At 41.2% G+C, this 23,266-nt stretch overlaps 1 protein-coding gene across 1 annotated transcript in view; it reads right to left on the bottom strand.

Moving 5' to 3' along the window:
* The window catches only part of LOC128739159 (uncharacterized), a 247,517-nt gene that overhangs the window by 200,508 nt on the left and 23,743 nt on the right, over positions 1 to 23,266 (bottom strand). Inside the window, exon 2 of the mRNA XM_053834580.1 lies at positions 14,582 to 14,622. The gene's annotated coding sequence lies outside the window, so the exon portion shown is untranslated. The remainder of the gene's footprint in view (positions 1 to 14,581; positions 14,623 to 23,266) is intronic.

Below are 23,266 nucleotides of genomic sequence, written 5' to 3'. Positions count from 1 at the left end.
AAAACTTCAAATTTTATCTTAAGTGCGATTTCATGCCCAATTTCAAACCCGGTTTGCAGTCCTATTTCGAAATCCTGCCATAAAATTTTCTGTAGAAAGAGGAGTGGATGTGGGTGGTAAGTTACCTTTCTTGAATTTGCCAATAACCAAGAAACGGAACAACACTGTAAAATTTGGAAACTACAGAAAATCAACAATCACAGATCGATGCATCCCCGAGCAGGAGCCAATACCTCATCCATACCAAATGAATATCAAATTCAGCTATTATATCTAATTTTGTTATTCATTAGTTATCGCATTTTTTAAAGAATGACTTATGAATATCTCGATAAGATATATGCTATTAGTAAGTTATTCTACATTATTGTACTATACCAATTGAATTACTGAATCAGCTATGAAGCTTCAAAGAATGATTTATAATGCCTCATTGAGGTATGAAACCTTAATTGACGTCCCGTGTAGCAAAAACATTTGATAATATTTAGATATTGTAATAACAAAACCAGCTATTATTTAAGTGTTTGTAGAACATTTTTAGCTATTATTTTAGCTATTTTACCTCTTATGTCAAGCTCGTCAATACCAAATTCAAATATACAGTTATTCTTCAAAAAAATGTCTGGATCAGGTATTCTTCAGTAATTTTCTCCTGCTCGGGTCACGTCTGATTCCAATCATTTTGGCGCCCAAAAACAAGCGGCCTTCCATTCCATGGTGCACTGTCTTGTCCATATCCATAAGGACTAAATGTAGATTTCTCGCGTAACTTTTCAAAAGGACCTAAGTAACAATGAGAGATTCTCTCTGTACCTCTTCTCTTTCACCTCCCACGGCAATGCAAATGCACTATAAAGCACCAGCTTTGCATGAATCGGTTGCTAGCGTCATTATCTAGTTAAGCGAGAGGATTTTTTTTGCTAGAATGCATTTATGGCGCCGTAATAATCAGAAGATCTCAATGTTACTTAGGTCCTTTTGAAAAGTTACACGAGATTTGTCGGTTCTTCCGTTAGTATGTTGTAGAATTTGGAGTTCAATTTCAGGTTCAATTTGAGCCCAATTTCCAATTGACATTCGAGTAAAATGTTTTCAATTTCAATTTTAACTTTTGCCTTTTGAAATACGACTTTGACTTTGACATTAAAGTTTTGACTTTTGAATTTTTACTTTTAATTTTTGACTTTCAGTTTTTGAATGGAACTTTTGACTTTTGATTTTTAATGTTTGACTTTTAGTCTGAATCTTCGTTTCTTGACGTTTGAATAAAAATTTAACTTTTAACTTTTGGTTTTGGCTTTCGACAGTGTTCCGAAGCCCGCGCCCATGTGGTATAATTTTCCCACACAGGCGTTCTCGTTTTAACGCATCACTGACCAATGTTGCAAATCGAGCGAGAAGCCAACGACGTCTACTCTTACTCTCGCGAGTATGAGAAGGTTAGCATTCAACACTTACGCCGCTCACGCAAGTGTAAAACAAACAGCCGCCGTTGCTATGTGCAGACATTCTGCTGCCTACATACTCGCGAACGCACAGTCTCATATCGTATTTCTGCATAGCTTACTCGCGAGTCAAATAACTTGTGAGCAACTGCCCGTGAGGGCAAGTTCCGCACTGCTATACAGATTTTTTATTGCTTTTTCTTATCTTCTTCATCTTTGCTCCCGATTCTACTCACGGGCAGGAGTGCGAGCCCTTGCGAGTAATCGGTATCAGCAGTTCGGGCTGCAATGACGAACAAGAGCGACGATCGTAGCTGTTAGCTAAATACACACTCACAAAAACTCGTCACACTGCATGAATAAATAAGAGCGAGAGTCCGTAAAGGATGCTTATCCACCAATAATTCCAAATATCCAACAGTCCTTCTTCAGCAGTGAAAAAGTCACAAGTGTATCTGTGAAAGGGTCGTAAAAATGTGCCAACAACTTCTCTGTGGAGCGTTTTCTTTTTTTAGGAAAAATAGCATATGAGTTGGAAGCTACTGTTCCTTACTGAGTTTGACCTCTGAAGCATCCTAACAGTTCAAAAAGCTTCTGCATGTACCTATTTTTAGTATCAAGTATCATCTAACGGTAGGTTATTCGTAATCCTAGAAATAATACCAATTTCAAGAACAAAAACAACAATAGACATTTTGCTTAGCAAAGAAAAATAAAACGTTCTCTATAAATGGAACATAAAACCGTCAGTTGTGCTTGCGTAACTCGATCCTACTTTGTGGCTGGCTTTATTCCACACATTATTCCAATGTAAATAGTCAATTGATTGACCATAACAAGCTCAGTTCGTTACCAGTGATTGCGGTGAGATGAAACCTATATACGTTAGATCACATCATCGTGTGGATACGAAAGTCCGATCCGATCCGATCCGATCCGATCCATTACAACGAAAATCACTGCCCGAATCAGTCGAGCTTGCAAGTGCTACAACAGGAAAGCTGCAGGATACGAGAACGGTTGTTGGTTTAGTTAATTTGTTCAACTCTATGTTTCCTGATTGGCAGCTCGGATAATATGAATGCTGCTCTAGTCGTGTGTTACGGCTTTATTCTTCCTGTCGTCCGGTATCTCTCCGGTCAAAGTGATTGGCATGTCAGTTTCGTTCGTGAGCTACTCGTGTGCTATTTTTGAAGAATTAATACTAAAATTCGTGTTTTTAAATTCTATTATCATTATTATATGCTAAATCTGAACTTCACGGTTCACACGTTGAAAGGATTCATTAGTTTTTATCGATCAGTTTTGTTTTATTGCGATAGCTTTGACTGAAAATTTGCAAACTTTGGAATGTGGCCAAACTGACTTTCTCTAGATTGTTGAAAATAAAATCCATGCGTACGAGGCCGCGGTGGAAAACAATGGAGAAAACTGCTATAATCATTTTAATACCGTACGTAGTGTGTCTCCTTCTGCTTCTATTTCGATTGGTTTCTTTTCTTAGCAACCAGAAAATTTTAAAGCGCGTATAAAGTGTTGGCAGAAAAAAATACCTAGAAAAACAAAACATTGAATCTTCCGCTTCCGCTAAAGGCGAAAAAACCTTGCTGCCAACAATAATAAATTTACAATTGTTTCTAATCGTGGTGGTTCGGACACAGCTCAGGGTCTGTTCGTTTCGTATGTTCTTTTTAGTATGCATGCACCCGAGCGAGCGCCCGTTGTTCCTTTGTGTGGTGCAGAGTCCGGGTGCTTTCACTTTGCTAAAGTCAGCTTATTTTGCACTGGCCGCCTTTCGTGCTGTTCGTCCAGCCTGCTCTACTCTGCCGGCACTCGCTTTGAGTCATATCTTTTATTCATTATATCCATTTCATATTTATGATCTCGTCGCGTGGCGCTAGGGATGGCACGGTTTCCAACGTTTCAGTTACAGTAGAAACTCAATGACAGTTGGCTGTCTATCATAGGTAATGCTTTAATCCAGTATCCTTAATATTTTATTTTCATTACTTGCCCTAAATAGTCAGCTCGCCATCAGCTGCGAATGCACGCTTGCACGGACATCCCCAACGTGAAACCCAAAAGAACAGCATCATCCTGTAAACGGAGAGCAAACGTGGTCTGTCCCGTATATCCTGACGCAAGCTGATCGTGTTATGCACGTTGGTTTTCCACTTCGTGAAAGAGCACCAGATGTAGCATTCGAATCATTAGTGGACTCACCTTTGCGCGCACATACACTCTCCCATGCACACAGTCTAGTGCACACTACCGCCCAACCCACCATTCAAATCGGATTCCGACGAAAACAGAAACATAAATTTAGTAAAAGTGACTCCTCCTCGAACGGTGCATAAAACCCGACCGAAGCACGACTCAATGAGTTTTATAGGATACTCTGGTTGAGACAAACAGAGGAGGTTGGTTCGGATCGGTGAAGGGTTCCATCAGGATCAGGATGACTGTTGTCTGAATGTAATTATCGTATCCATAACAGGATTTAAGCTGACGAGTGCCTCCGGAACAGGCTACTGGGTAACTTTATTTCATACCGGTGAAATATAATGAAATTAGGACTGCCGGTTCAACGAAGCCTGAAGCGTTATTCGCATAGTTCAGTTCATCCGAGAAAGCTCATTCGATAAACAGTCATCAACACCTTGGAATGCGCTAAATTATTCTACCGTGCAGTAAAATCCGGAATTTTCGAATGTCTTGAACATTAAACACATGAATTTAATTTTCAAATAGTTCAACAAACCGCCGAACGAGTGAGCGAACGTCCCTGCCACGCCGGCAGCACATCCCTAGGCGTTGAATACTAATGAAATGCAACATTCATTTCAATTTCGCTACGATTTAGCATCTGTTTAAGTATTCAGCTGGCGCCACTATCATATCACTGTTGTAAGACACCTTTCACGGAAAGCAAACGGAAATCCGAAAATAGCCCCCAGGAAACCGTTCCGGCTGAACTGAACTGAACCCTTTCCTTGGTGCTTACCTCTTCTGCAGCGACAATTCCAGTGGATTGCATTATTTATTGACATCATGGTAATAGAATTTCTTTCCCCGTGTCTCTAGTCCCATCGTTTAGGCTGGCCGTAATCTTGAAAACAAGTAGGAAAATTCCACTTACATGTTAGGTCGATCTACGAAAAATAAAACGGCGGGTTTGTTTGCTGCCTTCCGCACCTTCCGGTCCCTGTAAAATCGCGATTCTTTGTGATTGCTAAGCCAAACAATGCCACATTTAAATTCAAGTGCATTTCGAGTGAGTCGCGTCTTACAGCGGCGGTACACACCGCCACCGATAAGAGGGTAAGAGGGCCGGAAATGGGTCGATTTGACAGAGATGACTTTTTTATTTGTTTCCACAGTAATATTGGAATCTTTGAGGCACCACAAAAGTGGTGGGCTACGACGGTGGTAGGAGGGAATTTTATGCCTTCCTTTATTGTCGCTCTTGAATTAATTAAGTTAAAACTCTTTTTCAATTTGGGAAGACTGAATGGCAAAATGGTTCCACAAAAGAAGCAATGATAATTTGTTATGAACCGCACCTGAATGGTTGACTTGGAAGATCAAAAGGAGCCGAATAAGGTTCAAATTAACCGCTATTTACAGGCGAAAAGCTAGTAGGACATCTTAAAGGTCCAATTCTGTTCATTTGTGTCGCAACCAAAGCGGGTTAGCAAGTATTTCCCGCAGCCGCCATGCCCACATAATCTCCGATAGTATGATGACAAGAATTTCGAAGCATCTAAAATAACTTCAACGAGCTATCTGATTTGTTGCGAAAAAGTGAGGGTTTCTAATAATTTGTTTTAACATGTCATGCTAAACTGAGATTACTCGGCACCTTAATTCGACGAAAACGCCACATTTCGGCGGTCTCTAGGAAACGGCCATGTTCGTGGCAAAGAAGCATCTCAAAACATGCTGTGTAAATGTTGGACGCGGATTGTCGGATTGAAAATTTTCGACTTCCTACGTAGTAAGTAACAACCTGCTAAGTGCATTTTACAGAAGACCGCAATTCTCTGGGTCTTTTACACTCAAGACTTTTTATACACGGGGGATACGTACCGTGTAAAATAAAACCGTTTAAAAAAACCGCGTTAATTCAAAGAATGTTGTAAAAAACCCGCGTTAATGCAAAAATCGTCATGAAATAAATCGTGTTAATTTCAAAAATCGACTTAAAAACCGCGTTAATTCAAAACCACCAAAAAACCGCTCGAATTTAAAAATCGCTAAAAAAACCGCGTTAATTCGAAAAATGATGTAAAAAACCGCGTTAATTCAAAAAATCGGCATAAAATACAACCGTGTTAATTCAAAAATCGTAAAAATAAACCGTGTAAAAAAAGACTTGAGTGTACTTTCTAAGTTATCATATATTCAAGCTTTATATTTCCGTAGCTTCACAAGCCTATGGGGTAAAATCTATGGGGTAAGTGAATTTATGAAATCAGTGCTTCATCTTAAAGCTTAAGTCGAGTACTATAAACTTATAGGGGTTCCGCTTGTCCCCAACCACCCAAATGAGAGCTTAAGTTCAGAGGTAAAATTGAAATTGAATTAGACTCGAAGTTGGCCTTAAAATGGAATATTGTAGAAGAAGCAAAGCAAAGCCTAGGTGCTACATTTCGTTATTGAAACTTGACCTTCTGTTTTTATATGACAGACTTCGCAGGCAGCTGCATTTGCAAATCTCTAGGACCTTTCCTTACAAAGTTATCGCTTTTGGCTCGTTTAGTTAAGGAAAAATATAGCTTAAATAAGCGATAACTTTGTAAGGAAAGGTCCTATAGATTTGCAATCTTCTGCAAAAACATGTGTTTTGAATCTTTCAATAATCGGCTAGAACCATATACTCTTGTAAAATGCAACCAACACACGCTAAATATGAAAAACTTATTTTTAAAGAAATTCCAAAAAAATACTCTACAGCTCTGCACTTGATAGAGATAGAAATGTCATTTCTTTAGCAAAATTGTTTATCTTTATATTTCTATCTACGAATACAAAAAAATGTACGTGTATCGAGCCTTTAGCAAACGCGAAACACATAAAACGTATGCTTGCTGTGCTCTTATTTGGGTGGTTGGCGACAAGCGGAACCCACACAAGTTTATAGTACTCGACTTTAGCTGTAAGATGAAGCACTGATTTCATAAATCCACTTGCCCCATTTTACCCTATAGGCTCGTGCAGCTACAGAAATTCAAAGCCTGAATATATGATAACTAATTAATTAAATATATTAATTTATTAAATCCAATAGGCTGGATATAAAAAAGATTAATAAAATAAACAACAATTACATATTGCTATATGAACATAGCAAGGTAATACTTTTGTTTGCTTTATAAAAAATTCGGTGAAGACGTTCAGGCCTGAAATGTGGGAAAAACAAAACAACAGTTGACTAAAAGCTTTATTAGTGAAATGAAACTAAATAAATGACCTTCATCAGAGGTTACCTTTCAGCCGGGAAAGGTCAATTTACATCTTGAGCTGCGCGTATGCGGAATATTTTCATCTACGTATCCGTGGCCAACATTATTTGATAAAGGGAAACTCAGATGATCCGAGCTTTGAATATACACTCATCTATGATCTTGGGTTCAGTTTCAAGTGCAATATAATGTCTGATTTAAACTCAATTTTAAGTCTTACTTCAAGCGCAATTTAATCTCCAAGCAAGCTTCAATTTCAAGTCCAATTTCGAGTCTAATTTGGTTTCTATTCCATTTCCGACTTCAACTTCTATTGGAACTCCAATTTTACGTCTAATTTCAAATCAAAATTCAAGTCTAGTACAATATTCTACAATATACTACCTCCTAGTTAGCTTCGAGGTATGACGCTGGCCTAATAAACCAGTCGTCGTATGTTCGAATCTCGACTAGGAGAGGCTGTTAGAGTCAATAGGATCGTAGCAACTGGCCCTGCAATTGTCCTGCAGTCTAACAGCTGCCTGCGAAGTCTGTCGTATAAAAACAGAAGGTCAAGTTTCAATAACGAAATGTAGCACCTAGGCTTTGCTTTGCTTCTTCTACAATATTCCATTTTAAGGCCAACTTCGAGTCTAATTCAATTTCAATTTTACCTCTGAACTTAAGGCTAATTTAAGTCCAATTCCAAGTCTAATTTCAAATCAAATTTCACGTTCAAATTTTAAGTCTATTTTAATTTCTATCCATGGCCCATTATAAGGTCCCATTTTATTTACGATTATTAATTTTAATTTCGAGTCTAATTCGATTCCGATTTCACCCACAATTTAGATTCACTTTCAAGTGCAATTTAATGTCCAATTTAAAGACCAATTTCAAGTTTTAGTTCGAGCACAATTGAAAGCCCAGATGAGGTCCAGTTTCGTAGTACCATTTTAATGTTTATTATAATTACAAATTCACCTCCGAATTCGAGCCTAATTTCAATTCGAATTGTAGGTCCATTTTATTGTCCCAATTTAGGTTCAATTTCAAGCTTAGGTCCAATTTAATGTCCCAATTTAAGTTCAATTTCAAGTCTAATTTAATTTCAATTTCACCTATGATTCTGGTCCAATTTCAAGTTTAATTCAAAGTCCGATTTAAGGTCAACTTCAAACCTAATTTCAAGTGCAATTTAGAGTCCAATTAGACTTATACAATTTTGCCTCTGATTTCAAGTATGATTTATGTCCAATTTCATGTCCAATTAAATGTCCCATTTCACGTCTAATTTTATATCAATTTCACTCATCACTTCGGGACTACGGTGAAATCTAATTAAGGTTCAATTTGAATGCTACATTTTAAAGCAAATTTCATGCTTAATGTAATAAAAACTACGCCTGCATTCTCAAGTCTAACCTAATGTCCCATTTTAAGTCATATTTCAGGACTAATTTAATTTCACTTTCACTGCCAATTTCAAGTACAACTTCAAACCAAATTTCGAGTTTAATTTTAAGTCCAGTTTCAAATCTAATTGAGGTCTAATTTGAAGTCTAATTTCATGTTCAATTCTAAGTCTAGTTTTCAATCACATTTCAATTTAAATGTAAATCCAATTCCAATTTTGTTCAACATCCCATTAAACGGAATTTAATGTTCAGTATAGTTTCGATTTCACTTTAAAATTCAAGTAATTTAATTCAACTTTTCCTAGGATTTCAAGTCCAATTGTAACTAAAATTTTGGGACTATAGGGACAATTTCAGATCCTATTTTGAGCGCAATTTGAATTCCAGTTAGGCCATTACAAATCTATACCTATAAATAAGGATTTCTGTCTGTCTGTCTGTCTGTCTGTCCGTAAGTTCCTTATAGAATCGAAAACTACTGAACCAATCGGCATGAAAATATGCATGTAGAGGTTTTTTGGGGCCAGGAAAGGTTTTAGTGATTCGGACCCTGGAGGGTGTTGTGGGTTCGAATCCGGTTATAATCTCAGATTACAGCTTGGTTCGACTCATGCACCTTCCAGCATTGGACAAAAGGTAGGAGTCAAAATGACTACTTGTCAAGCATAGCTACCAATACCCCCCCCCCCCCTTCCTTTTCCGCTCTTCCCCCTCCTTCACCAAAAAAAATTTTCATTTCTTTCCCCTACCGTCCCTTCATCAATTGTAGAACCATCGTTTCAAAAAATATTAAATGGAACCAAATTTGGCATGTGGGTGTTTTTGGAGACAAAAATTTTTTCTATGATGAACTAGGACCCCTCCCCGTTTTAGGAAGGGGGAATCCTATACACATGAAATACAAATTTCCTAATAACTGAAGAACTAATCAAGCAAATGGAACCAAATTTGGCATGTGAAAGTTTTCGACGGCAAGAATATTTTCTATGGTGAATTAGAACCCTCCCAACTTTAAGAGGGGGGGGGGGGGGCTCCTATACAAACGAAATACAAATTTCCTCATAACTCGAGAACTAATCAAGCAAATGGAACAAAATTTGGCACGTGGGTGTTTTTAGAGACAAAATTTTTTCTATGATGAATTGGGACCCCTCCCCACTTTAGGAAGGGGGGCTCCTATACAAATGAAATGCAAATTTCCTCATAACTCGAGAATTAATCAAGCAAATGGAACCAAATTTGGCATGTGAAAGTTTTCCAGGGCATGAATATTTTATATGGTGAATTAATACCCCTACAAACTTTAAGAGGGGGGGCTCCTATACAAACGAAATACAAATTTCCTCATAACTCGAGAACTAATCAAGCAAATGGAACCAAATTTGACAAGTGGGTGTTTTTGGAGATACAAATTTTTTCTATGATGAACTGGGACCCCTCCTTACTTTAGGAGGGGGGGCTCCTATACAAGTGAAATACAAATTTCCTCATAACTCGAGAACTAATCAAGCAAATGGAACCAAATTTGGCATGTGAAAGTTTTCGAGGGCAAGAATATTTTCTATGGTGAATTAGGACCCCTCCCAACTTTAAGAGGGGGGGCTCCTATACAAACAAAATACAAATTTCCTCATAACTCGAGAACTAATCAAGCAAATGGAACCAAATTTGGCACGTGGGTGTTTTTGGAGACAAAAATTTTTTCTATGATGAATTGGGACCCCTACCCACTTTAGGAGGGGGGCTCCTATACAAATGAAATTCAAATTTCCTCATAACTCGAGAACTAATCAAGCAAATTGAACCAAATTTGGCATGTGGAGGTTTCTGGATGCAAAAATATTTTCTATGGTGAATTAGAACCCCTCCCAACTTTAAGAGGGGGTGCTTTTACACAAATGAAATACAAATTTCCTCATAATTCGAGAACTAATCAAGCAAATGGAACCATATTTGGCATGTGGGTGTTTTTGGAGGCAACCATTTTTTCTATGATGAATTAGGACCCCTTACATTTTTTTTCTCATACAAACGAAATACAAATTTCCTCATAACTCTAAAACTAATCAAGCAAATGGAACCAAATTTATCATGTGGATGTTTTTGTAGGCAAGAATATTTTCTATGGTATATTTTCTATGGATTTCCCCACTTTAAGAGGGGGGGGGGGCTCCTATACAAATGAAAAACAAATTTCCTCATAACTCGAGAACTAATCAAGCAAATGGAACCAAATTTGGCATGTGGGAGTTTTAGATGGCAGAAATTTTTTCTATGCTGAATTACGACCCCTTCCCCTTTTAAGAGGGGAGCTCCCATACAAATGAAATTCAAATTTCCTTATAACTTGAGAACTAATCAAGCAAATGGAACCAAATTTGGCATGTGGGAGATTTTGGAGTCTTGAATTTATTTTACGATAGTTAGAGACTTCTCACCCCTGTGGTAGGAGGATATAGACTCTCATACAAATAAAACAGAAACTTTTGCGAAACTCAAAAACTAATCGAACTCGAGAAATTCGAGACTCTTCCATAAAACATTAGTCAATACAAGACCACAAAAACTATCTATAGTAACACTAGATCATTCAGGACGAGACGGTCGCGAGTGTTGCCGGTGACCCGCCGTCGGAAGCGCCGCCCACTGGGGGGCTTGCAAAACTCGAGATTGTGACAAAGATCATCCGAGATTCATGATTTATGTACAACACAGGTTTATTTGTGGCAATACGAAGTTTGTCGGGTCAGCTAGTCTTATATATGAAAATGGATTTCTGTCTGTCTGTCTGTCGGGATGTTCCTTATAGAATCAAAAACTACTGAACCAATCGGCGTGAAAATTTGCAAGTAGAGGTTTTTGTGGCCAGGAAAGGTTTTAGTGATGGTTAGAGACCCCTCCCCCACTAAGAGGGGGGCTCCCATACAAATGAAACACAAATTTCTGCATAACTCGAGAACTAATCAAGCAAATAGAACAAAATTTGGCATGTGGGTGTTTTTGGTGACAAGAATTTATTCTATGATAAATTGAGACCCCTCCCCTCTTCAGAAGGGGAATTATGACTCTTCTCCCCTTTAAGAGGGGGGGCTTCCATACAAATGAAATACAAATTTCCTCATAACTCGAGAACTAATCAAGCAAATGGAACCAAATTTGGCATGTGAAGGTTTTCGAGCGCAAGAATATTTTCTATGGTGAATTAGGACCCCTCCCCGCTCTAAGAGGGGGGCTCCTGTACAAATGAAACACAAATTTCTGCATAACTCGAGAACTAATCAAGCAACTAGAACCAAATTTGGCATGTGGGTGTTTTTGGAGACAAAATTTTTTTCTATGATGAATTGGGACCCCTCCCCACATTAGGAGGGGAGGCTCCTATACAAATGAAACACAAATTTCCTCATAACTCGAGAACTAATCAAGCAAATAGAACCAAATTTGGCATGTGGAGGTTTTTGGAGGCAAAAATATTTTCTATGGTGAATTAGGACCCCTCCCCACTTTAAGGAGGGGGGGGGGGTTTCTGCACAAATGAAATACAAATTTCCTTATAATTCGAGAACGAATCAATCAAATGGAACCATATTTGACATGTGGGTGTTTTTGGAGGCAACCATTTTTTCTATGATGAATTAGGACCCCTAACCTTTTTACTAGGGGGGCTAACATACAAACGAAATATAAATTTCCTCATAACTCTAGAACTGATCAAGCAAATGGAACCAAATTTGACATGCAAGTGGTTTTGAAGGCAAGACTTTTTTCTATGGTGAATTGAGACCCCTCTTCTCTTTAGAAAGCGAGTTGTGACCCATCTTCCCTTTAAGAGGGTGGGCTTCCATACAAATGAAATGCAAATTTCCTCTTATCTCGAGAACTAATCAAGCAAATAAAACCAAATTTGGCATGTGGGGCTTTTAGGGAGCAGAATTTTTTTCTATTCTATTCTAAATTTTTAAATTTTTTCTGTATGGTCATAAACTGCAATGATTCGGTACAATCATTGTTGGTGAAGTATATGGTTTGGTACGACCATAGATAACTTAAATGGTTCGGTACCACTATTGATAAGTAAAATAATTCAGTACGAGCATTGTTCAATGAAGTATATGGTTCGATACGATCATAGATGCATGAAATGGTTCGGTACGACCATTGGCGAATAAAATGATTCAGTATGATCAAATCACTAATGCCAAATCAGGCGGTCTCTATAAAAAAATAGAATCTGTAGCAACAAGTTATCAATCGAGAAACATGCTTCCTGCTTAGTTTTTCTTTCTCTTTTTACGCTGTTCGAGAAATATAATTCTACAGGTTTTTTTGTGTTTTCTTGTGGAAAGTTTGTTTTGTGTGCCACTGGGATAGGTTTATGGAATTATTTCACCCATTTATCGTGGTCAGAATATTATCAAAATAGGCATCTATAAAATCGTATTCTGAAATATAAAAATTTTGATTTTTTGTAAAATTTTCACCGGTTAATTCCCAATTTATAAGCTGAGACGCAGGATCTCTTGATAAGTTCTTCCATCGCATGCGCATCAGTAAGTGAATCCGATAACGATAGTCCGTTAAAACATGATTCCTGATATTTTAGGAATACTTTTTAAAAATTTTTTGGTTCAAGTTAGGCATTGTGCGAGTTATGGTCGTTCGGGTCTGGATTAGTTGAAATCAGTAACCGCTTAGTTTTAGTTCAATAATTGCATCAAAAATGAGTCAACAAGTCATGATCCCCACATTCGTATGCATTTCATGCCTTTCACTGTCAGTGACAGTTTTATAGCAATTGTATACTATCAAACCAATGCAACGAAATCGCTCAGAACACAGCTGAGGTTTTCCCGACTCGGTCGTCATCTATATAGTAATCCGTAAAAATCGAATTCAATTTTACAGTACATTACTGCTCCTTCCAGTCTTATCGGTGACCGCTTTACTGCACAAAACATGACATTATTCCTTGACGTTGTAAAATGAACTTCCGCCAGCGCGAGCGTCTATCAACTCAACTAACTTCCCGCGTCCGTAAATGGTTTCGGTTAGCATCGTTTTGGGATTCCAATCAAAATTGTGAGCTCTCGGCGAAACTAACCATCGCATCGGTGTAGAATGTAAGTACGAGTATGACGTGAGTGCTGTGTGCTCATACGTCTTATTCCTTTCATAAATTGCCGCATTGTTTGTCAGTTGCTGAGCTGCATCCGCACACACGACACCGAGCCTGTCACATCCGGTGTACCCAGCCGGTCCGACCGGTACCGACCGAACCATTCGTCGTCGTTCGTTATATTTGTCGAAAATGTGTACCTGTGGAAAAGTTTTCGCTTTCCGCCCGCATACGAAAGATTCATACACGTTTCGCATGTCATCGAGCGTCGTCCTTTTGGTAGATTTCATAGCGACAGCCGGCAGGGTCGGACTTTTGATTGTCATTCTTAAGGGAGGTTAGATAATACACGTTAAAACCATCATCATACAAATTTCTGGTTGACGTTTAATTACACTCCAACTGATTGGAGGTGTAAACTTTAATTCTAGTTGTGACTTTTTCCAGCAATGCCACACTGAATCCGGCACTGCAACCGATGTAATCATTGGGAAAAGGAAACAGGCTGACAATACTTCACACATCACAGAGATTCCATTTCCGCTGGTAGATTACAGCCAAAAGGTAGAAGTTTTGCTTTGGTATCGTTTCGTGTCTGCGATAGAATTTTGACGTGGTTTGTGTTTTTTTGCCAACCCCGGTTCTTCGGAGCTTCCAGCCAAATTTTAGCAAAACTCATCGGAAAAAGGAATGGAAAAAGTTCCGGAAAATGTTCCGTTTTTGCGAATGGGTTGACTAAGGGTGAGCTCGTGTGCGGCCTGCTAAAAGCAATCGAACGACGCTCGAATGTAGTACGACGAGCGACGGTTTGGCAAGGATCCGATTGACACACAGCAACGGTGCGGTTGCGGTTGCTGGGAACGGTTTGGCAGAGTCGTAAAGTCTATTGGGAGGTCTATCATTATCCACGATTTGGGTTGCTAGAAAGTTCACCGGATGTTCTGGTTTAGAATTCTTATTTGCCGAACAAAATGCTGTTTCTTCGCCCTAATCCATTGGAAGTTTTATGAGTTTGTTGGTTCGGTTTCTTGTATCATAATTTTCAAATATATCCATGGGAAAGTTTTCAACGAGCTTGATGTACGACCATAGTAATTTTTCATTTTTGTAAATGTTAAGCATTTACAAGTACACGCATATTCAAAATCAACATACCCTGCATAGACCGCACGAGTTCCGACAACTTCATCTAATACCTGAAAAGATAAGAAAAGAGAACTATCATCAGATTTTGCTGTTAGTTCCGAGAACAACAAATAACATATTAAAATTTTACAGCTTCGAAACAAATTCCATTTACGAAACTAATTTCGAAACTCCAAACAAGCGATTCGAGCAAACAGTTCCTAGGCACAGTCAGCTTCATTCACAGCCAGTCAACTTTCAACTTTTCCGACCACGCGCGCTTCAGCTTCAGCCGGGACACAGCCATACGATAATATTACACTATCGATTTTCCCTGTACCTATCACCAAACAACGGATGATGCCAGCTGCGGAGCCTCGCGCCGAAAATGGCATCATCGCAAACGGGACGTGAACTTCCCACATTGACTTTCGCGCCGCTCCCTCCGCTGCCACACCGGTTCAGCGCGGCTCGGCGGCGGGCGCGCTTAATAAGGAATGCATTTTCCATGGTTTTTCATCCTTACCGACGAGGTGCGCGCGTTGTTAGCAGCAACCGGAGCGGTGCCTGCGGCGTGCTTGGCACGCTGGGAAACTGCAACCGACACGGTACGTACCTACCTACCGGAGCTCTATGGCTCGTTCCGTTGCCAACAGAAAGCAGGTTGCACTCTGAATTGCTTACATATATCAACGGTGGGGTGGGGTGTGGTGGGGTGTGGTGTGGGAACTGAAATGTGATGTCGACGGGAGTAATGCAGCTGGAAATAGCATACCTGAAAGCGGGATGCCATTATATTTTTTGGGATTTCTTTTTACAATTGTTGAGGTTCATTCTTTACATTTTGACTGTTTGAGTGCATAGAGATAGTGCAACCATATTATTGAATGCATTGCATCGCACTTTCGATTAAATGCGACTTGATCGTCGACAATTGCTGGCATGTTCGCGAATACCTGTCTCAGACCCATTTTCTAATGTAAGTGTATGTAATGTAAGCTATGATGCCATTGAGATTAAGTGAATGACTGATAAAAACTTGGATAAAATTTGAAAACTTTATCCAGAAAAAACCGAAGTTTCAGACGAAATTGTAATTGATTTCGGAAAAAACCAGTTTTGTTTGAGTTTTTTCCGAAATCAATTACAATTTCGTCTGAAACTTCGGTTTTTTTCTGGATAAAGTTTCAAAGAAAATTTAAAAATAATTTCAAAATAAAGCAAAACTCCAAGTCAAGGCATTCTTCTATAGTCCAAACTGTCTGGTACAGTTTTAAATCATCAGCATATACTAATTTGCAGCCATATGTTAGCAACAGACAGATGACGTTAAAAATAGAATGAATAATGATGGTCCCGTGTTGCTTCCTTGTGGAACTCCTTATTAGTAAATTGCGAAGATATACAAGCAACGAGATTAACGCGTAAGACTCGACCGCGTAGGTGGAAGTTCAACCATTCGAAGAATCGACAAGAAACCCCAAGTCGGGAAATAATAGACTAGTGTTGCCAGATTTGACATTGACATTGACAGATTTCAATCCTGGTATTGGTACCTATTGATTTTTTATTAAAGAGTGGTTTTGAACCTAAAAGCTCATTCGCCACTCACAAACTCGGCTTCAAAGTCCTAAGCAATTCGGTCGGCAAAACCAGAAGCAAAAAATTGTGCATACATTGGCATGAATCCGGTTCTGATGTTGCTTCAATACCATCCAGATGAACATTCAAAAGTACCGAAGAACATTTCCTTTTAGAATTGATGAGGATCCAAAAATTTTTTTAATTCAATAATACTGTTATTCCAGTATACAGTAAAGATTTGTATAACGTGGTGGGTGGTGCTGTACGCCCATCGTGATATCTCACCTGTCCATTACCCATAAAGTTGATTTTTGGTACATTGTTAGCATGTGGTATAACCTAGTCAACTACCAAAAATCAACTTTATTGGTTAATGGACAGCTGAGATATCACGATGGGCGCACAGCACCACCCACCGCGTTATACAAATCTTTACTGTACTTCTGATTTTCAATCAATTTTAGCTTTATTTAGTCTGTGACTGTGACTGTGACTGGGACTGGAACTGGGACTGGGACTGGGACTGGGACTGGGACAGGGACAGGGACTGGGACTGGGACTGGGACTGGGACTGGGACTGGGACTGGGACTGTGACTGGAACTGGGACTGGGACTGGGACTGGGACTGGGACTGGGACTGGGACTGGGACTGGGACTGGGACTGGGACTGGGACTGGGACTGGGACTGGGACTGGGACTGGGACTGGGACTGGGACTGGGACTGGAACTGGGACTGGGACTGGGACTGGGACTGGGACTGGGACTGGGACTGGGACTGGGACTGGGACTGGGACTGGGACTGGGACTGGGACTGGGACTGGGACTGGGACTGGGACTGGGACTGGGACTGGGACTGGGACTGGGACTGGGACTGGGACTGGGACTGGGACTGGGACTGGGACTGGGACTGGGACTGGGACTGGGACTGGGACTGGGACTGGGACTGGGACTGGGACTGGGACTGGGACTGGGACTGGAACTGGGACTGGGACTGGGACTGGGACTGGGACTGGGACTGGGACTGGGACTGGGACTGGGACTGGGACTGGAACTGGGACTGGGACTGGGACTGGGACTGGGACTGGGACTGGGACTGGGACTGGGACTGTGACTGGAACTGGGACTGGGACTGGGACTGGGACTGGAACTGGGACTGGGACTGGGACTGGGACTGGGACTGGGACTGGGACTGGGACTGGGACTGGGACTGGGACTGGGACTGGGACTGGGACTGGGACTGGGACAGGGACAGGGACTGGGACTGGGACTGGGACTGGGACTGGGACTGGGACTGGGACTGGGACTGGGACTGGGACTGTGACTGGAACTGGGACTGGGACTGGGACTGGGACTGGAACTGGGACTGGGACTGGGACTGGGACTGGGACTGGGACTGGGACTGGGACTGGGACTGGGACTGGGACTGGGACTGGGACTGGGACTGGGACTGGGACTGGGACTGGGACTGGGACTGGGACTGGGACTGGGACTGGGACTGGGACTGGGACTGGGACTGGGACTGGGACTGTGACTGGGACTGGAACTGGGACTGGGACTGGGACTGGGACAGGGACAGGGACTGGGACTGGGACTGGGACTGGGACTGGGACTGGGACTGGGACTGGGACTGGGACTGTGACTGGAACTGGGACTGGGACTGGGACTGGGACTGGGACTGGAACTGGGACTGGGACTGGGACTGGGACTGGGACTGGGACTGGGACTGGGACTGGGACTGGGACTGGGACTGGGACTGGGACTGGGACTGGGACTGGGACTGGGACTGGGACTGGAACTGGGACTGGGACTGGGACTGGGACTGGGACTGGGACTGGGACTGGGACTGGGACTGGGACTGGGACTGGGACTGGGACTGGGACTGGGACTGGGACTGGGACTGGGACTGGGACTGGGACTGGGACTAGAATTGGGACTGGGACTGGGACTGGGACTGGGACTGGGACTGGGACTGGGACTGGGACTGGGACTGGGACTGGGACTGGGACTGGGACTGGGACTGGGACTGGGACTGGGACTGGGACTGTGACTGGGACTGGGACTGGGACTGGGACTGGGACTGGGACTGGGACTGGGACTGGGACTGGGACTGGGACTGCGACTTACTGTGGGACTCCTTGGGGATTGAGACTTATGTTGAGACGTTTGGTACTTTGATACTGTGGGACTCCATAAATGGAACTTACTTTGGGACAGGGACCGGGGCTTGTTGTAGGACTAGGACGTAACTTGGGGACTGTAACTTACTTTGGGACTGGGATTAGCATTTCCTGTGGAACCGTGATTTGTTTTGGAACTGGGACTTACTGTGGGACTGTTTGGTACTGGAAATGGGACTTACTGTGGGACTGGGACTGGAGCTTTCTGTAGGACTGGGATTTATTATGGAACTAGGATTGAGAATTACTGGAAATGTAGTTTACTTTGGGATTGGAACTGGGATTTACAGTGGGACTCTTTGTACTGGAACTGGGACTAAGGCTTATTGCAGGATTGGGACTTACTTTGTGACTGGGATTGGGATTTACTGTGGAACTGTGATTTACTTTGGAACTGGGACTTACTGGAACTCTTTGGTACTGAAATTGAGACTTACTGTGGGACAATGTTGCGAATCGAGCGAGAAGTCAACCATGCCTACTCATACGTGAAAGAGTATGAGAAACATAGCATTCAACGCTTACGCCGCACACGCATGCGTAAAAGAATCAGCCGCCGGTGCTGTGTGCAGACATTCTGCTACCCACACACTCGCGCAAGCACATCGTCTTCCTGCATAGCTCATTGCTAATCCATGTTGTAAAGCATAGAACTGTTTTTGGACAAAACCATTCGTTGAAGAAATGTTTTAACTTGTTAAACAATCTAGAAGTTTTCGATCTTCTCGTAGGGAGAGATCATTTTAAAATTAGCATAAGGCAATTATCATAGATTTCAGTCTGTACAGTACTAATTCTGAAGACGTAGTAAATAAATAAATTATTCCCGAGTCAAACAACTCGCAGGGAATCAGCTGCCCGTGAGGCTGGTGGCGCACTGGGATACAAATTTTGCATTACTTTTTCTTCTTCTTCTTCTTCTTCTTCATCTTCGCCTTTGATTTTACTCACGGGCGGGAGCACGAGCCGTCGTGAGTAATCGGTATCAGCAAATCGGGCATCAACGACGAACGACGAGCGACGACTGTAGTTGTTAGTTCAATACACACTCGCAAAAATTCGCTGCAGTGCATGAAGAAATAAGAGCGGGAGATTTAAAGGGATGCTTATGCCGGCGTGTTCGTTTGAATGAGTACGCATGTGTGAGAAAATTAAACCACACGAGTGTGGGCTTCGCAACACTACTGTGAGACTGTAACTGGCGCTTTCTGTAAGACTGGGACTTACTTTGGGACTGGGACTGGAACTGGAGCTTACTGTAGGATTGAAACTTACTTTGGGACTAAGACCCACTGTGGCCCTCTTTGGGACTGAGGCTGACTTTGAGACAGGGGTCTTGCTATAGGACTGGAATTGAGATTTACCGAGGAACTGTGATTTATTTCGGGGGGACTTAGGTACTTTGGGACTGGGACTCACTTTGTGTCTGGAACTGTTTTGTCTGCAATAGGCGAATTGCAATGTCCAGTTCACATTATTATTTTTATGCGTACTTCAGGTGTTGTGCAGTGATGGGCAGAATGCGGAGCCGCGTGATGCAGTGGAAAGCAATGAACGAGAGGTTTTGCGTGTTGAGGATAAAAGGCCGTTTCTTCAACTACACTATCATAAACGTGCATTATCTACACGAAGGTAGACCCGACGACGAAAAAGAAGCGTTCTCTGCGCAGCTGTAGGCACATACGACAACGGTTCACCTCTGGATAACAAGATCGTCATTGGGGATATGAACGTCCAGATCGGCAGGGAAGCGATGTAGATCAACTTTGCAGCTTTCCGAGGCCCAGTGATTAGCAACACTTTTTTTTCTCGCAAATATATCTACAAAGTCACCTGGTAATCACTTGATCAACAAACATTGAACCAAATCAACCATATTCTCATCGGCAATCATACACCCGCTGAAAGTCTAGATACTACGATGAGCCGGACCCGTCGCAAGGATCCCGGACGACTGTGTAATAAAATCCGTTCTCTTCAAGAACCCCATCGGCGCCAGGAATAGGGAGGCTCAACGTGCTAGATGGCTCGACCAGGTTGAAGCCGACTTGTGTGTGTCGAGACGCTCAACGAATTGGCCACGAGTAGCCCAGGACCGAGTACTCAACCGAGTATACAACTATGCAATGAGTTGTGAGTAATTGCAGACCAAAATGCAACGATCAACGAAATAAAATAGCCAAAACACGATCCCGGAAGCTGTACATGACGATGCCGATGAAGTCCGATTGCGTGATGATGAACGACGCAAGCCACGTCAAGGCCGATTTCAAGCGGCTTCCTGGAATTCCTGGAGCGTCGGGATCGTCAAACTCGAAACCACCAAAAACGTACAAGTGATGGTGATGAACAAACAACACGCTAGAGCTCCTCCCGATTGAGAACTGTTGAGTCATCGTCTAGCGGAACCAAAAGAGGACTCAAAAAGCTGTTGGAAGCGAGAAGTAATTTATGGTATTATTTATGAGGTTCTGCGGCGAACAAAGTGGGCGAGAATATGATGGTAAAAGTTAAACGAAAGGTCCGGCAATTTGGATTCGGTAAATCGGAAACTTATCTGAATATTTTTACGTAGGACTACGTCTTTGTCTACGGTACCGTGTAGCACTTTATGAAAACGAAAATAGAAGTAACGGGTGGCAACTAAAATTTTGGAATTTTTTCGCGGCCCTTATGCTCAACAACAAACGAGCTCAAAGAAAAATGAGGGTATATATGTGTTAGCTCGCTCTCTCTTCTTTTCGTTAATATTCTTTGTTTTGTTCATGCTTGCCCAGTTTTGCTAAAATTGGCGTCGAAACAAGAAGCATTTCAGGAACGCGTTGTACACTTCTACGCACTGCAACAAAAATCTCGGCAAAAAGTATACGGTACAACATTTAAAAAGCAAATATGTTGCGGCTTCGACTGTTTACCATATCCTAAGATGCCCAACAACTATTTGCAAGCAAGGTAGTATCAGCCAAAATTATGGACGCAGGAGGACATCGTTCTCTTTCTCGTTTCTTCAACAACAAGCCCTCTGGTTTGGCTTTCCATTAAAATGCACCAGACGAATGTTCGAAGAAAATTTTGATCTCGTTTCTACAAAAACATCATGCAGATGGACAATACGTGGTTTGGCCGGATAGACCATCGTCGCATTACGCCAAGAAACACAATCGTTCCTAAATACCCATTCGATTCCATTTTTTCCCAAAAACCATGACCCGAAAAATCTGTCTCAATGCGCCCGATCGAAGATTTCTTCGGGATTTTGAGTTCCTTGGTGTACAAAGCAACGTGGAGAGCCACGAATTGCAAACAGTTGATTGGTAGAATCAAGAGATGCATTCGCAAAGTTGACATGACAGCCGTACAAGGCTCCTGTTTCGACGTCAAACGGAAGCTTCGCCGAACAGCCGATTACGCACCGTTTTCAAATTACACTAATTTTTTTTCAACAATGGATAATGTATCTTTAATTTCGGTAAATCAGATCTTCTTCATGTATCTTTGTCCTTTTCTGACAGCTTAAGAAAAAATTCCAAAATTTTATTTGCCACCCGTTATAACATTTGAATGAAAGATTCCAAATGCTAATAGCAACTATACCACTGAACGAAGCATAACTATTAATATGTCGTTGGATAGATGAAACGTCCAGCAATTTCATAGTAATATATTTACAGCAATCTTTTACGACTGGCTTGGTAGATCAGCATCGTACCTTGAAGCTTACTGGGTGGTATTCACGCCATCTATTGAGTGTAGTTTCCTTTTGAGTTATTCTCGCTGAAACGGGGCCACTACTGACACAAGGTCTTCAAATATTGGAACTTTTGCGCTTAATTGGTTGAAAATTCTTAAAAAATAACAATTACACTTTTGATACCTCGAAATAGTCGACCCCTCCTTCGCCAAGGGGCCTAACATGTTCAAAATAAGTTGAATTTTAAGCAAACCGTGAAATCTGTATCATGTGATATTTTATAAATTTGCCATGGTCACCATATTGGTTTTTATTAAAAAATCGCCGTTTTCACCATGAGCCCCCCAACCGATTTTCATTTTAAGACCATCATTGGAAATCTGAAGAAAAATGCTACGAGAAACACGCATAAAATTAAGTATGCAATGGCATTAACTGAACAAAACAACCAGTTATTTGTAGCAAGGTTTGCTAGGTTTCCAAAATTTGCTATGAAACAAACTACAAACGACACGGTTTTGTAAAGAGGCAAGATAGGTTTTATGAAAGATGTAAAAAAAGTCGACGGCCATCTTAGATTTGGCCACCATGTTGGGCTTTATCAAAAAATCGCCGTTTTCGCCATGATTCTCCCAACCGATTCTAAATTTAACCACCATCGAAAAGCTGAGAACAAATGCTATAAGGAACATTCGATTATATTTCTATCAAGTATGCAAATAGCTGTAAAGTAGAGTGTCGAAAGGAACTAGTAAGATAGGACGTCAGTTAATTGACATTTTAACTGGATGTCGACATGTTAGTTGTAAGACAATTATACTTCAAATCAATCTATCACAATGATTATGCTATCCACAATTTCGTGGAAAGTAATACTTCATCGAGTAAAATATGTTATCAATATAACGAGTATCATATGGCATAGTGCTACGTCACCCTTTTGTACAACCCTAGGGATGTATACCTTGTAGTTTTTTATTAGAAGATATAATTAAAACGTAGTGCAAAGTTTAGTGCTCTATTATTTATCATTTTAACGAAAAAATCAATAGACAATTAGTTAGGTTTCACAATTACTTCGCGTTACAATTGAATGATAGAGGAGAAAAAATGCAGACTAAATAAAGCTAAAATTGATTGAAAATCAGAAGTACAGTAAAGATTTGTATAACGTGGTGGGTGGTGCTGTACGCCCATCGTGATATCTCACCTGTCCATTACCCATAAAGTTGATTTTTGGTACATTGTTAGCATGTGGTATAA

The sequence above is a fragment of the Sabethes cyaneus genome, chromosome 3 (genome assembly GCF_943734655.1).
Source record: "Sabethes cyaneus chromosome 3, idSabCyanKW18_F2, whole genome shotgun sequence".
NCBI lineage: Eukaryota > Metazoa > Arthropoda > Insecta > Diptera > Culicidae > Sabethes > Sabethes cyaneus.
This window is presented reverse-complemented; position numbering and strand designations above follow the sequence as displayed.